The sequence below is a fragment of the Bos indicus genome, chromosome 28 (assembly GCF_029378745.1).
Source record: "Bos indicus isolate NIAB-ARS_2022 breed Sahiwal x Tharparkar chromosome 28, NIAB-ARS_B.indTharparkar_mat_pri_1.0, whole genome shotgun sequence".
NCBI classification, from domain to species: Eukaryota; Metazoa; Chordata; class Mammalia; order Artiodactyla; family Bovidae; genus Bos; species Bos indicus.
In genome coordinates this window covers 41,574,795-41,586,840 of record NC_091787.1, presented here as the reverse complement: position 1 = coordinate 41,586,840, position 12,046 = coordinate 41,574,795, and the positions used below count along the sequence as shown (strand labels likewise).

At 38.7% G+C, this 12,046-nt stretch overlaps 1 protein-coding gene across 1 annotated transcript in view; it reads right to left on the bottom strand.

The window, feature by feature from the left end:
* Positions 1-12,046, bottom strand: part of BMPR1A (bone morphogenetic protein receptor type 1A) — a 141,229-nt gene that overhangs the window by 52,799 nt on the left and 76,384 nt on the right. Inside the window, exon 2 of the mRNA XM_019953874.2 lies at positions 6,026-6,140. The gene's annotated coding sequence lies outside the window, so the exon portion shown is untranslated. The remainder of the gene's footprint in view (positions 1-6,025; positions 6,141-12,046) is intronic.

Sequence of the window (12,046 nt, the reverse complement as noted above, 5' to 3'; positions counted from 1 at the left end):
AATGGGAGGGGAACAAAAGGGAATATACTAGAGCGGGTAGCCATTCACTTCTCCAGGGGATCTTCCTGATCCAGGGGTCAAACCCAGGTCTCTCACATTGCAGGCAGGCAGATTCTTCACACTCTGAGCCACCATAAAAAGACGGGACTGGAAATCTTGTGGCAGGCTCTTCCCACAATACCATATGCAGCTGCAGGAATACAAACCAACCTAAAAGCATCCAAACTGGAGAATGATCAGGTAAGTGAGCAAGGAGAATATAAGCCAAACTTAAATTAAGCAAAGAACAAAGGTGTCTTCATTATGAGGAGGCAGTCTGAATTGAAGAGAATGAGAAGAAACTGTCTCTGTCTCCCTTTCAGGAGGAGCACAATAATCAAAGAGCCTGAGGGCAAGGCCTGTGGGACGTTTCTGAGACTATGAGTTGTAAGTTTCTCTAAAGAAAACAGTAGGTGTGGGAAAACATTTTCAATGGAGTCCAAGGAGAGACCAACAGGAAGGATGAAGCTCAATTCCAAGCTGGGAATGGCAACCGCTTTGTGCAATGCAGGGCCTCTAAAGGCTGCTCCATCTAAACAATAAATCTCTAGCAGACCTACAAGCAACTGGCACCTGCCACAGTGCTGACAGACCTTGCAGTTGGGAGGGCTTAGAAGCCCTGAGGACGCCTCCCAGAACTTCAAGGAATGGGTGACAATTTGTCGGTCCCTTTGTTATCGGTCCACAGGACAGAAACAACTGTCCTTCGTATCTACTAGTTTGTCTCTGAACAACAGGTCCCTACAGCCAGAACCCAAAATTTTGGAATGGGCCTAAAAAAATACAGTGCATTTAAAGGGAATTCAGGTAACAGAGGAAAGGCTAACGTTGAAAATCAGAATAGGCAGCTTCTAGTTAAGCGTAACTTTTAGAGAAGACTGGGTGACAGTGAACATCCAAGACACCAAGATGGTGCTGGCTGTGCCAGTGAAGAAGAAACTCACAGATGCCAAGACAAGGAGCTGCCACACTGGACACTGATGCAGGATTTTACCTCCAAAAGAACCCTCAGAGGATTTCCTGATGAGCGCCAGGGTGAAGGGGGCACTCTGAATTTTTTACCATGACCATCTTTGCCCTGTACCTCTCTTTGAGGAACTTGGTATCTGCTGAATCCTTTTACATCCTAATTGAGAATTAATGGCCAATGAAAGATGACTGGTACATTTTTTAAAATTTAAAGATTAAAAAAAAAAAAAAAGAAGAGACTGGGCAACTGAGACTGACTTTATTTTCAATATACCATGTTGAAATATTTTGAATATTGCAAAGTCCTAAATCAACCATCAATTAAGAGTTGAAAAGAACTTTAATAAAAGCATTAAAACTAGTCAGTTTAATATTTATTATGAGGTAGCATTATCTCATTATAAGGTATTTCTCTAAGTATATAATCATACTAACATTTATTTATTAATAAGGAACCATCAAGTTCTGCTTAATGAGTATCTTCACAGGTCTCCATTCATTTAGGAATACATTCTAATAAATGAGATACCATCTTTCAGTAAGAGCGTCAGAATTAGACCTGCAGAAATACTTCAAACATTTTTATATTTTACTAAATCTTACACAGCATTAAAGTGTAACAGAAGATAAACATGTGCAGAATACTATTTATCTCTCTTCAAACTACTCTTGTAAAGAGGCAATACTTTCTTTTTTAAACAGTATCTCCTTTTCAGTATGCTAAGGCTTGAAAAACAATGTGCAAAAGCAACACCAAAGAATGCTCAAACTACTGCACAATTGCACTCATCTCACACGCTAGTAAAGTAATGCTCAAAATTCTCCAAGTCAGGCTTCAGCAATATGTGAACCGTGAACTTCCTGATGTTCAAGCTGGTTGTAGAAAAGGCAGAGGAACCAGAGATCAAATTGCCAACATCCGCTGGATCATGGAAAAAGCAAGAGAGTTCCAGAAAAACATCTATTTCTGCTTTATTGACTATGCCAAAGTCTTTGATGGTGTGGATCACAGTAAACTGTGGAAAATTCTGGAAGAGATGGGAATACCAGACCACCTGACCTGCCTCTTGAGAAACCTGTATGCAGGTCAGGAAGCAACAGTTAGAACTGGACATGGAACAACAGACTGGTTCCAAATAGGAAAAGGAATATGTCAAGGCTGTATATTGTCACCCTGTTTATTTAACTTATATGCAGAGTACATCACGAGAAACGCTGGACTGGAAGAAACACAAGCTGGAATCAAGATTGCTGGGAGAAATATCAATAACCTCAGATATGCAGATGACACCACCCTTATGGCAGAAAGTGAAGAGGAGCTAAAAAGCCTCTTGATGAAAGTGAAAGTGGAGAGTGAAAAAGTTGGCTTAAAGCTCAACATTCAGAAAACGAAGATCATGGCATCCGGTCCCATCACTTCATGGGAAATAGATGGGGAAACAGTGGAAACAGTGTCAGACTTTATTTTTCTGGGCTCCAACATCACTGCAGATGGTGACTGCAGCCATGAAATTGAAAGATGCTTACTCCTTGGAAGGAAAGTTTTGACCAACCTAGATAGCATATTCAAAAGCAGAGACATTACTTTGCCAACAAAGGTTCGTCTAGTCAAGGCTATGGTTTTTCCTGTGGTCATGTATGGATGTGAGAGTTGGACTGTGAAGAAAGCTGAGCGCTGAAGAATTGATGCTTTTGAAGTGTGGTGTTGGAGAAGACTCTTGAGAGTCCCTTGGACTGCAAGGAGATCCAACCAGTCCATTCTGAAGGAGATCAGCCCTGGGATTTCTTTGGATCTGATCTGAAACAAATGAAGAGACCAGCAATACAGCAGAACATCACTGTTAATGTTTCTTTAAACTTAGGAAACTTGGATTCAACCAGATTCAAAGAATTACTTCTGTTTGCTCTTCATTATGCCCAACATTATTATCCCTGCTATCCAGATAAAAAACGTGGGCATCATTATCTCTTTTCAACATCCAGTCACAAATCAGTGTCCCTTCTTCCTTCACAACACACCTCCTCCAGTTTTCCTTTTCTATTTCCACTATTATCACTCTGACTGAATTCTATTACCTCAAGCTTAGCGACTCCCACAACCTTACGAGCTCCCTGAGTCCTCACTGCGTCCTTCTAACGTGAGGACCTTGTTCTTTATTTTTTGATTTCTCCTTTGTGACTGTTGTTACACAGATCAACAGGAATCCCCAAAAAGCAATATTCTGTAGAACAAAAATTAATGCTCTGGGGCCTTAAACTAGAAGAATAGGGAAAAACAAGCCTGGAAAAAAATATTAGCAGAAGGAGGAAAAACACGGGTCAATTTAAAATCATCAGCTGAAGAGTATCATATATGCAAAGTGGTATGAAGAAGAAAATTAAATATTTGCTGAATAATCAATACTTAAAGGTTTTTGCAACTTCAGATAAGTTGATCCCTACCTTAAAATTCTCATTACCTCTTGACTGAAACAATTAAGAGTATCCTCATTGTCTCTCGGCTTTTGGTAGCTCCCCCTTCCAAACTATCATTCACATCAGATCAGATCAGTCGCTCAGTCGTGTCCGACTCTTTGCGACCCCATGAATCGCAGCACGCCAGGCCTCCCTGTCCAACACCAACTCCCGGAGTTCACTGAGACTCACGTCCATAGAGTCAGTGATGCCATCCAGCCATCTCATCCTCTGTCGTCCCCTTCTCCTCTTGCCCTCAATCCCTCCCAGCATCAGAGTCTTTTCCAATGAGTCAACTCTTCGCATGAGGTGGCCAAAGTACTGAAGTTTCAGCTTTAGCATCATTCCTTCCAAAGAAATCCCAGGGCTGATCTCCGTATTAATTGTTACAAAACACAATTATGATTCAAACTTTCTAGAGACTGCCAACTACTCACAAAATGAAGTCTAAACTCCCTACCATGGCATCCAGAGTTCTTCACAAACAAGCTCTTTCAGCTTTGTCATTCAAACCCTCTCTCATATCCTGAATTCAAATCACACAAAATTACTTCCTCTGCTTCCCCTGTCCATGGGATTCCCCAGGTAAGAATACTGGAACGGGTTGTCATTTCCTTCTCAATGGGATCTTCCTGACCCAGGGATCAAACCTGCATCTCCTACATCACAGCAGGTGGATTCTTTACCACTGAGCCAACTGGTAAGGCAATTCTTTTCCAAGATTGCTGGGAAGTCCCAGCAATCTTCTACTCATCCTTTAAGACTCCACTCAAACACCATTTCCTATGTGAAGCCAATTTGACAGTTCTTTCCTCTAACAATACTGGTGGAGCCCTTCTAGATGACACCAACATACTTACCCAATCTCACACAACACTTTTCAAACTGTATTAACTTTGTGTACTCATCTCTAAACAGATTATTCTTTGAGAGTAAAGTAAGGAACTCATTTTTACTGAACATCTCGTATTCTCAGCACCTAATGCCTGGTGCAGAACAGGTGTTTGGTAAGTGTTTGAGAGAGAAGGAAGTGGCTGGACGTAAGCAAAGCTTCACTTAATGCTATACCGTTGAGAGACTTCATTAGAGGAATCTGTCCTTACTTTGACAGGCTAACTACGAGTCACTGACAGTACAGGCACAATTATACTTTTCAGAAAACATAAGCTGGTAGCAATCGGTAGATGGAAAAAAAGAGTGAGGAGACACAATAAGTGGGGGAGTCCTTCAATATTTCAGGTGAAATGCTGAAGAACTTAAACGTGGACGGTGATGGGAGAATTAGGAGAGATGATGAAAACATTCATGATACAAAGGTAAAGCTGAAAGGACCTGATCTCTGACTAAGAGTAGCAAGGAAAAGATAAAGAATCCGATTCTGCACTGAGGCTGTGAGCACAGGTGACAGAGGTCTAGTAACAGAAGTGGGAGCACCACGCGTGCAGCAAGCAGTCGAAAACAAAGTGGGAGCACCATGCCTGCAGCAAGCAGTTGAAAACACGTGCTGAAGCTTAGAATACTGTCATAGCAGAGATATGCGGCTGAGAGAGATCATTTTAGAGGTAACTGCTGAAATCAAGAAGTCAGGAGAGACATTAAAAAAAGAATTTCAGAGATAAGAATCTTAGGGAAGGTCATTATTTAGTAATAGGACAACTATTCTTCAAACAAAAATAGGAAAAAAAAATTTGAAGGAGTAATTAAAGAAGTAGAAATAGAAAAGCTCAGGGTTATAGAAGCTACCAGTATTTCATGAAAGGAAAAATGGCAACAAGCGCAGTGATCACAGAGTGAAACCTAACAAAAGACAAAAGACAGTTAGAACATCATGACTATTCCTCAAAAGAGCAAACAGACCGGCTTAGAAGGGACAGGAGGATGAATGAATACTGCAAGGAAGCAAAGCAGTGAGCAAAACCTACTACTTAAAGAGGAAAAAGTATACTAGCAAACAGTAGCAAACTCTACTATTTAAAGAGGAAAAAGTAAAACATATGTATTCTACCTGTTTGTTTTTAATACAGATTCCTAAAGGATTAAACCTTTTATTGATAATCTGAGTCTCTATGGATTTGAAAACAATGAACTTGATTTCTCTATCCACATTGTCTTAGAATGGCTTCTCCCCTGTCCCTGATGTTACTGCAGTTTCCACTTCTTTCAATAAATTCTATCTCCAAAGATCTATTATTCAAAGTAACAATTTTATCCTAAATTCTAAATATGTGTAAGCTTCAGAATAATGTAAACATTCATTTTAATATAATCTTCTATTCTAACCTGTTTTGTCATCGTCAGAGGAAAGAAGTAATTATATACATCATTTAATGCTTATTTTCTCCAATTAGAATAAAGAAAGCTATATTAATAATAAATACTTTTTACTCCTGAAGAGGTTCAACATTTATAAAGAGATAAAATCCTGTAACTACTTAAGAACTCATAAGGAAGGTGATTCAAGAATAAAGAAGATAACAAAGTTGCAGTGATAAAATAGGATGATTTTTAATTGCTAAGAAATGAGAAATTTCACATTAATTATATTCTTAAGTCTTTTTCTTACCTCAGAGATGTGGCTAGATAAAACTGTACTTCCAATTTTCTCCAAACAGCTTTGACCTATGCTTCCATCTCATGAATTCCAAGACAGTATTAAACTGATGCATATTTTCATAAATCTGTTTAGAAAAAAAGAATATATTTAAGACTGAAAGAATGTTTGTTTATCAGAATAACACATGTAGAAGAAATGATAAAATTTTATCATGCATAAAACTATACATTTTTAATGTAAAGTTCTATGGCACTTTAGAAACTATCACTTTACAAACCTTTACTCAAAGACGTTCTAAATTTTGAGTATTTTCAACTTTATAACATAACAGTTCTGTGGAAAAAATTACTCACATGTGAAGTTCTGTATCAGCCTAATAAGCTTTTGTGGGGGGAAAAAATCACATTTCAAACTGAAAAACAAGAACATCAGAAGCAGCACTAAAATTTACAACTCTACAATATTAGGATTCCTACTTGAGAAAAAATATATTTGATCACCCAGCTAGTATTTCAATTTTATCACAAAGGCTCAGTTAGCAGTTTTAGTTCCAGGCAGACTTCAACCTAGAACATTAGGAACAGCGAGGGCCAAGAGTTGACTGCGCTGCTGGCTCTGCGTCCAGGGCACAGGCTTCCAGTGCTACTGCTGTCATCAGTGACCTGCTGCTCTAAGAGACAACGTTCATAAATACAGAAGAAGGAAGCCATCAAAACCTGTAATTTAGTTAAAGACAGGTGTGCTGCTTATTTAGGGATCACAAAAATAATTTCATTGAATGTATCTTTTAACTGAAACTTCAAATAGCACAGTGTTCTGTTTCCTATTGTAAAAAGAAAAATTTTAAGCTGTATGAACATTACTCATGTCCCACTGCAAGGTCAAAACGCCTTTGTCTTCAAGTCCATTTAGAAGTATCATTTGTGTCACACTGAGGTTTAGTAGTCTTGGCAATAATGACTAAATTCATGTAAACTGGGGCAACCTGAAACAGTCCAGCATATCAGATAGCCTTTCTTAAAGACAACAGTCTCCACTCAGCAGACAGGCTGCCATAGGGCCATGCTAAATCTTTCATGGTCCAACTAAAGACAGACCGACCCTGAAAGCAATTAGTAATGCTTTGTCTGCATTTAGAAGCCTTTAACAGTCTTCCCAATGCACGAGTTACCTATAACCTCACCAGGTCCCTGATATTTTTCAGGGTTCTCATATGACCAAAACTTAGACCATCATTCATAGTAACAAAGGAGGGTAGTAATGGAGACCTGGTATCTAGCATTTCCCCCCCACCTTCTCTGAGATGATCATAGTCTTAAAAAATTTACCTTATAACAATAATAGTAAAAAAAAAAAAAAAAAGGCATTGTTTCCACTTTAGAAAAGGCATAAAGATTTTCCTCTAAAGCCATTCTTTGCCAATTCTTCCCTAAGGGCATATGGAAGAAGAGAGGGGAGGAAATCATTACATTAAACAAAGCTCAAATTAACCTATTCTCATAAAGTTTTAAAGTCCCATCAAAGTGACTATGTTTAAAAATATATGGCCTGATTCTAGTTCTACCAGATATTTCCAACGGATCAAATAATAATAAAATTAGCAGGTAAACCACTTACCAATCATTGTTTATTATAGCACTGTTTATTACAACACTTTTTCCTTGGTGTGAAAAAAAAGTTACAAGCTTTAGGCTAAATCTAAAAATAATTTAAAAAAGGAAAATACATAATCAAAAAAGACTCTTCAAATATACCATCTGCAAAGTCTAAGACCCTGATCTATCTTCCCTCAATCCTCTCACATATACAAAGACATGACAAATCATAAACTTCAGAAAAGCGTTTCCAAGGACTGAATTTAAGACCGGCTAAGGAAAACCACGCAAGATTTGACTTTACTCCTAACAGGAAAATAAAAGACAACCAAAGGCCAGGATGCGCTTCACGATGCAGGTCTGCAAGCCGCTCTTTATATACTAGAAACTGTGAGTAAAAGCAAAGCCTTTTCTAGCTTTAGCGATTACAGTCCTTTAAGCAGAGATCTATACCGTACAGGCACAGAAACAGAATTCACACAGGCAGAACGCTTGCATCGACTTTAATCACTCAATTTATAAGACAACGTGCCACAGGCTTTTAGCACTATGAACTGTGTTTAATAGTGACTGGATCCAGTCAAGACCAAACACGGAACAATTTTAAGTATTAATTTCACCAAAGACTTTGTGCCTGAAATTTTCAAGTTTCTTAGGTTTGGAAGATCCATTAAGGAAAAGGTAATTCTTTTAAAAACACATTTGAACTTCTTAATGACTCAGAATAAATGAAAATCGAATCCTTCTGGATATATTCTAATACTTTCTAATTCAGAGCGAACAAAGGTATTTCCTCAAAGTTAATAAGTATTTGCAAACATAGGAAAAGTTCATTTTGATCCCATATTGCCTTTACAAAAATCTTTTTCTTTTTTGCCATCAAAATGAACACATCCCTCTCAGTTTTGAAGCCCTTCAAAATTATCAAAGTGGTTAAATCTTAAAGCACTGGGATAGTTTAAAGATCACTAACCACACAGAATCCATCAGTGACAAACATCAATTATGGATATCATATTGAAGTATGAAGTATGAAGAATATTGAAGTATTAGAACATTACCCATTAACACCTATATTAATAAGATTTGAAAAAAAAACTAGTATAAACATGGTTTTGATACTCAGTCTAAGACAAAATTTAAGATTGTTTTTCAACTTGTGAAAGTGAAAGTCGCTCAGCTGTGTCCGACTCTTTGAAACCCAATGGACTATACAGTCCATGGAATTCTCCAGGCCAGAACACTGGAGTGGGTAGCCTATACCTTCTCCAGCAGATCTTCCCGACCCAGGAATTGAACCGGGCTCTCCTGCATCGCAAGCAGATTCTTTACCAACTGAGCTATTAGGGAAGCTGATAGCTTTTCAATGTGTAACAGATGTCAAAAACTAGTAGCTTCTTAGTATTCACAAAATTAGATATTGCTTATACATTTTTCCTTCCACCACTTCAAATTTCCTCTTTCTTCATTTCCCTCTCTTTAGCATTCATAAAAAGCATCCCACATACTGTACAAGTACTATTATAAACATCACAGCTGCAATTAAAAAACTATTTTCAAAAACTGAAAATTATACAATAATCATTTTATGAAATACCTCAGAAGGGCTCCTAAACTAAAGGTATTATTACTATTAAAACCTCTGATATAGTAACTGAAAAACTCAAACATTATGCTTCAGAAAACCATTATATAGTTTTACTGTAACTCTAACAGTATAATCTAGATAAGTTTGGAATGCATTTCTATAATAAAGAATGTAATCCACTTAATACAGAAAGGGAAGGTCAACTTTTAAATAGATTCTGTTCCAAAAGTTCATTTATAAATTGAATATTAGCTTGATTTTGAAACTTAAGATGCCTTTTCTCATAAAACTAAAGATTAAAAACAATGGCATTAAACCCCAAATACAAATGAACTTTAGTGTATATTCTATGGTAGCACTCTTCTGCCTAAGCATATTTTCATATCAAGCTCAAAGCTTCTTATTTTTCGTTGTATCCTAGAATTTAGCACAGTTAATGATATAGAGTATGATTTCAACAAATATTAGCTGCTCTGAAGTACTGAATAGGAACAACTCAGTGATATGAAACTAAGCTGTACAGAAAAACTTACCTATCTAATCCACAGCAGAGAACCAAAAGACTTGGAGAAAAAAGCTTCTTCCAAAAGAGATAAGACAAAAGGATATTTAACACCAGGGTTAAAAAGTTCTAGTCTGAACCAATTGTGGCAATTTTCATTCCTCCTGCCAATGAATGCTTTAGCAATAAGCATCTGATGCAGTTCTGGCCAGTAAGACAAGAGACTAAGTTTGCTGAAGAGATTCTGGGAAAGGTTTTCCTGGGCTGATGAAAAAAGACACCCAAGTGAAAATACGTATTTTTTTCAGGCAACTTTGGGTTTGAATTGTTAAGCAGAACTATGACAGCCATCTTAGGACCACGAGGAAAGAGAAAGTCTAAGAGGACAACCCAGCAGAAAAGGAGCGACTGCACTAACCGACGGAAGACCTGGGTCTGAGGTGATGCTACTTCAGTTCAGTGCTCAGCCGTGTCCAACTCTGCAGCCCCATGGACTGCAGCCCATCAGGCTCCTCTGTCCATGGGATTCTCCAGGCAAGAGTACTGCAGCAGGTTGCCATGCCCTCCTCCAGGGGATCTTTCCAACCCAGGGATTGAACCCAGGTCTCCTGCATTGCAGGAGGATTCTTTGCCAGCTGAGACAGCAGGGAAGCCATAAGGGTGGTATAATCTGCATATGTGAGGTTATTATTCCATCTTGTGCTTCATCCAGCCCAGCATTTCTCATGATGTACTCTGCATATAAGTTAAATAAGCAGGGTGACAATATAGAGCCTTGACGTGCTCCTTTCCTGATTTGGAACCAGTCCACTGTTCCATGTCCAGTTCTCACTGTTGCTTCTTGACCTGCGTACAGGTTTCTCAGGAGGCAGGTCAGGTGGTCTGGTATTCCCATCTCTTTAAGAATTTTCCAGTTTGTTGTGATCCACAGAGTCAAAGGCTTTGGTGTAGTCAATAAAGCCGAAGCAGATGTTTTTCTGAAATTCTCTTGCTTTTTCTACAATCCAACAGATGCTGGCAATTTGTTCTCTGGTTCCTCTGCCTTTCCTAAATCCAGCTTGAGCATCTGGAAGTTCTCAGTTCACATACTTGTGAAGCCGAGCTTGGAGAATTTTGATTCTCTAAAATTTTGATGATTCTATTTTTGCGGGGGCTCCAAAATCACGGCAGATGGTGACTGCAGCCATGAAAATAAAAGATGCTTACTCCTTGGAAGGAAAGTTATGACCAACCTAGATAGCATATTAAAAAGCAGAGACATTACTTTGCCAACAAAGGTCTGTCTAGTCAAGGTTATGGATTTTCCAGTAGTCATGTATGGATGTGAGAGTTGGACTGTGAAGAGAGCTGAGCTCCAAAGAATTGATGCTTTTGTACTGTGGTGTTAGAGAAGACTCTTGAGAGTCCCATGGACCGCAAGGAGATCCAACCAGTCCAACCTAAAGGAGATCAGTCCTGGGTGCTCTTTGGAAGGAATGATGCTAAAGCTGAAACTCCAATACTTTGGCCACCTCATGCGAAGAGTTGACTCACTGGAAAAGACTCCAATGCTGGGAGGGATTGGGGGCAGGAGGAAAAGGGGATGACAGAGGATGAGATGGCTGGATGGCATCATGGACTCGATGGACGTGAGTTTGAGTGAACTCCGGGAGCTGGTGATGGACAGGGAGGCCTGGCGTGCTGCAATTCATGTGGTCACAAAGAGTCGGACATGACTGAGCGACTAAACTGAACTGAACTGATACCTGAATGAAATAATCCTAGAATCATTTTATTAACTTGGATCTTAAGGAGATCAAACCAGTCAATCCTAAAGGAAACCAACCCTGAAGATTCATTGGAAGGACTGTTGCTGAAGCTGTAGCTCCAGTACTTCAGTCACCTGACCTGAAGAACCATCTCACTGGGAAAAAGCCTGATGCTGGGAAAGACTGAAGGCAAAAGGTGAACAGCGTGGCAGGGACAAGATGGTTAGATAGCTGACTCATGGACATGAATTTGAGCAAACTCCAGGAGACAGTGGAAGAGCTTGGAGTGCTCCAGCCCATGGGGTCACAGAGTCACACATGACTTAGCGACTGAACAACAACAAAAATTACCCTTTTATTATGTATGCAGTTTTCAATGATCAAAAGTAACACAGTGGATACAGCCATTTAGGAATAGATACACTATTTACTTCAATGAATTCAACTGTTATTTATACAGTGGTAACTCTCCCAAATTTATATTTCAATCCAGATCTTTCTTTTGAACTAGATACGTATTTCTAAACTACTAAACAGCTGTATTAAATATTTATTCCAGTGATACGTGAAAAGAACAGAATATAAAAATGATCATCT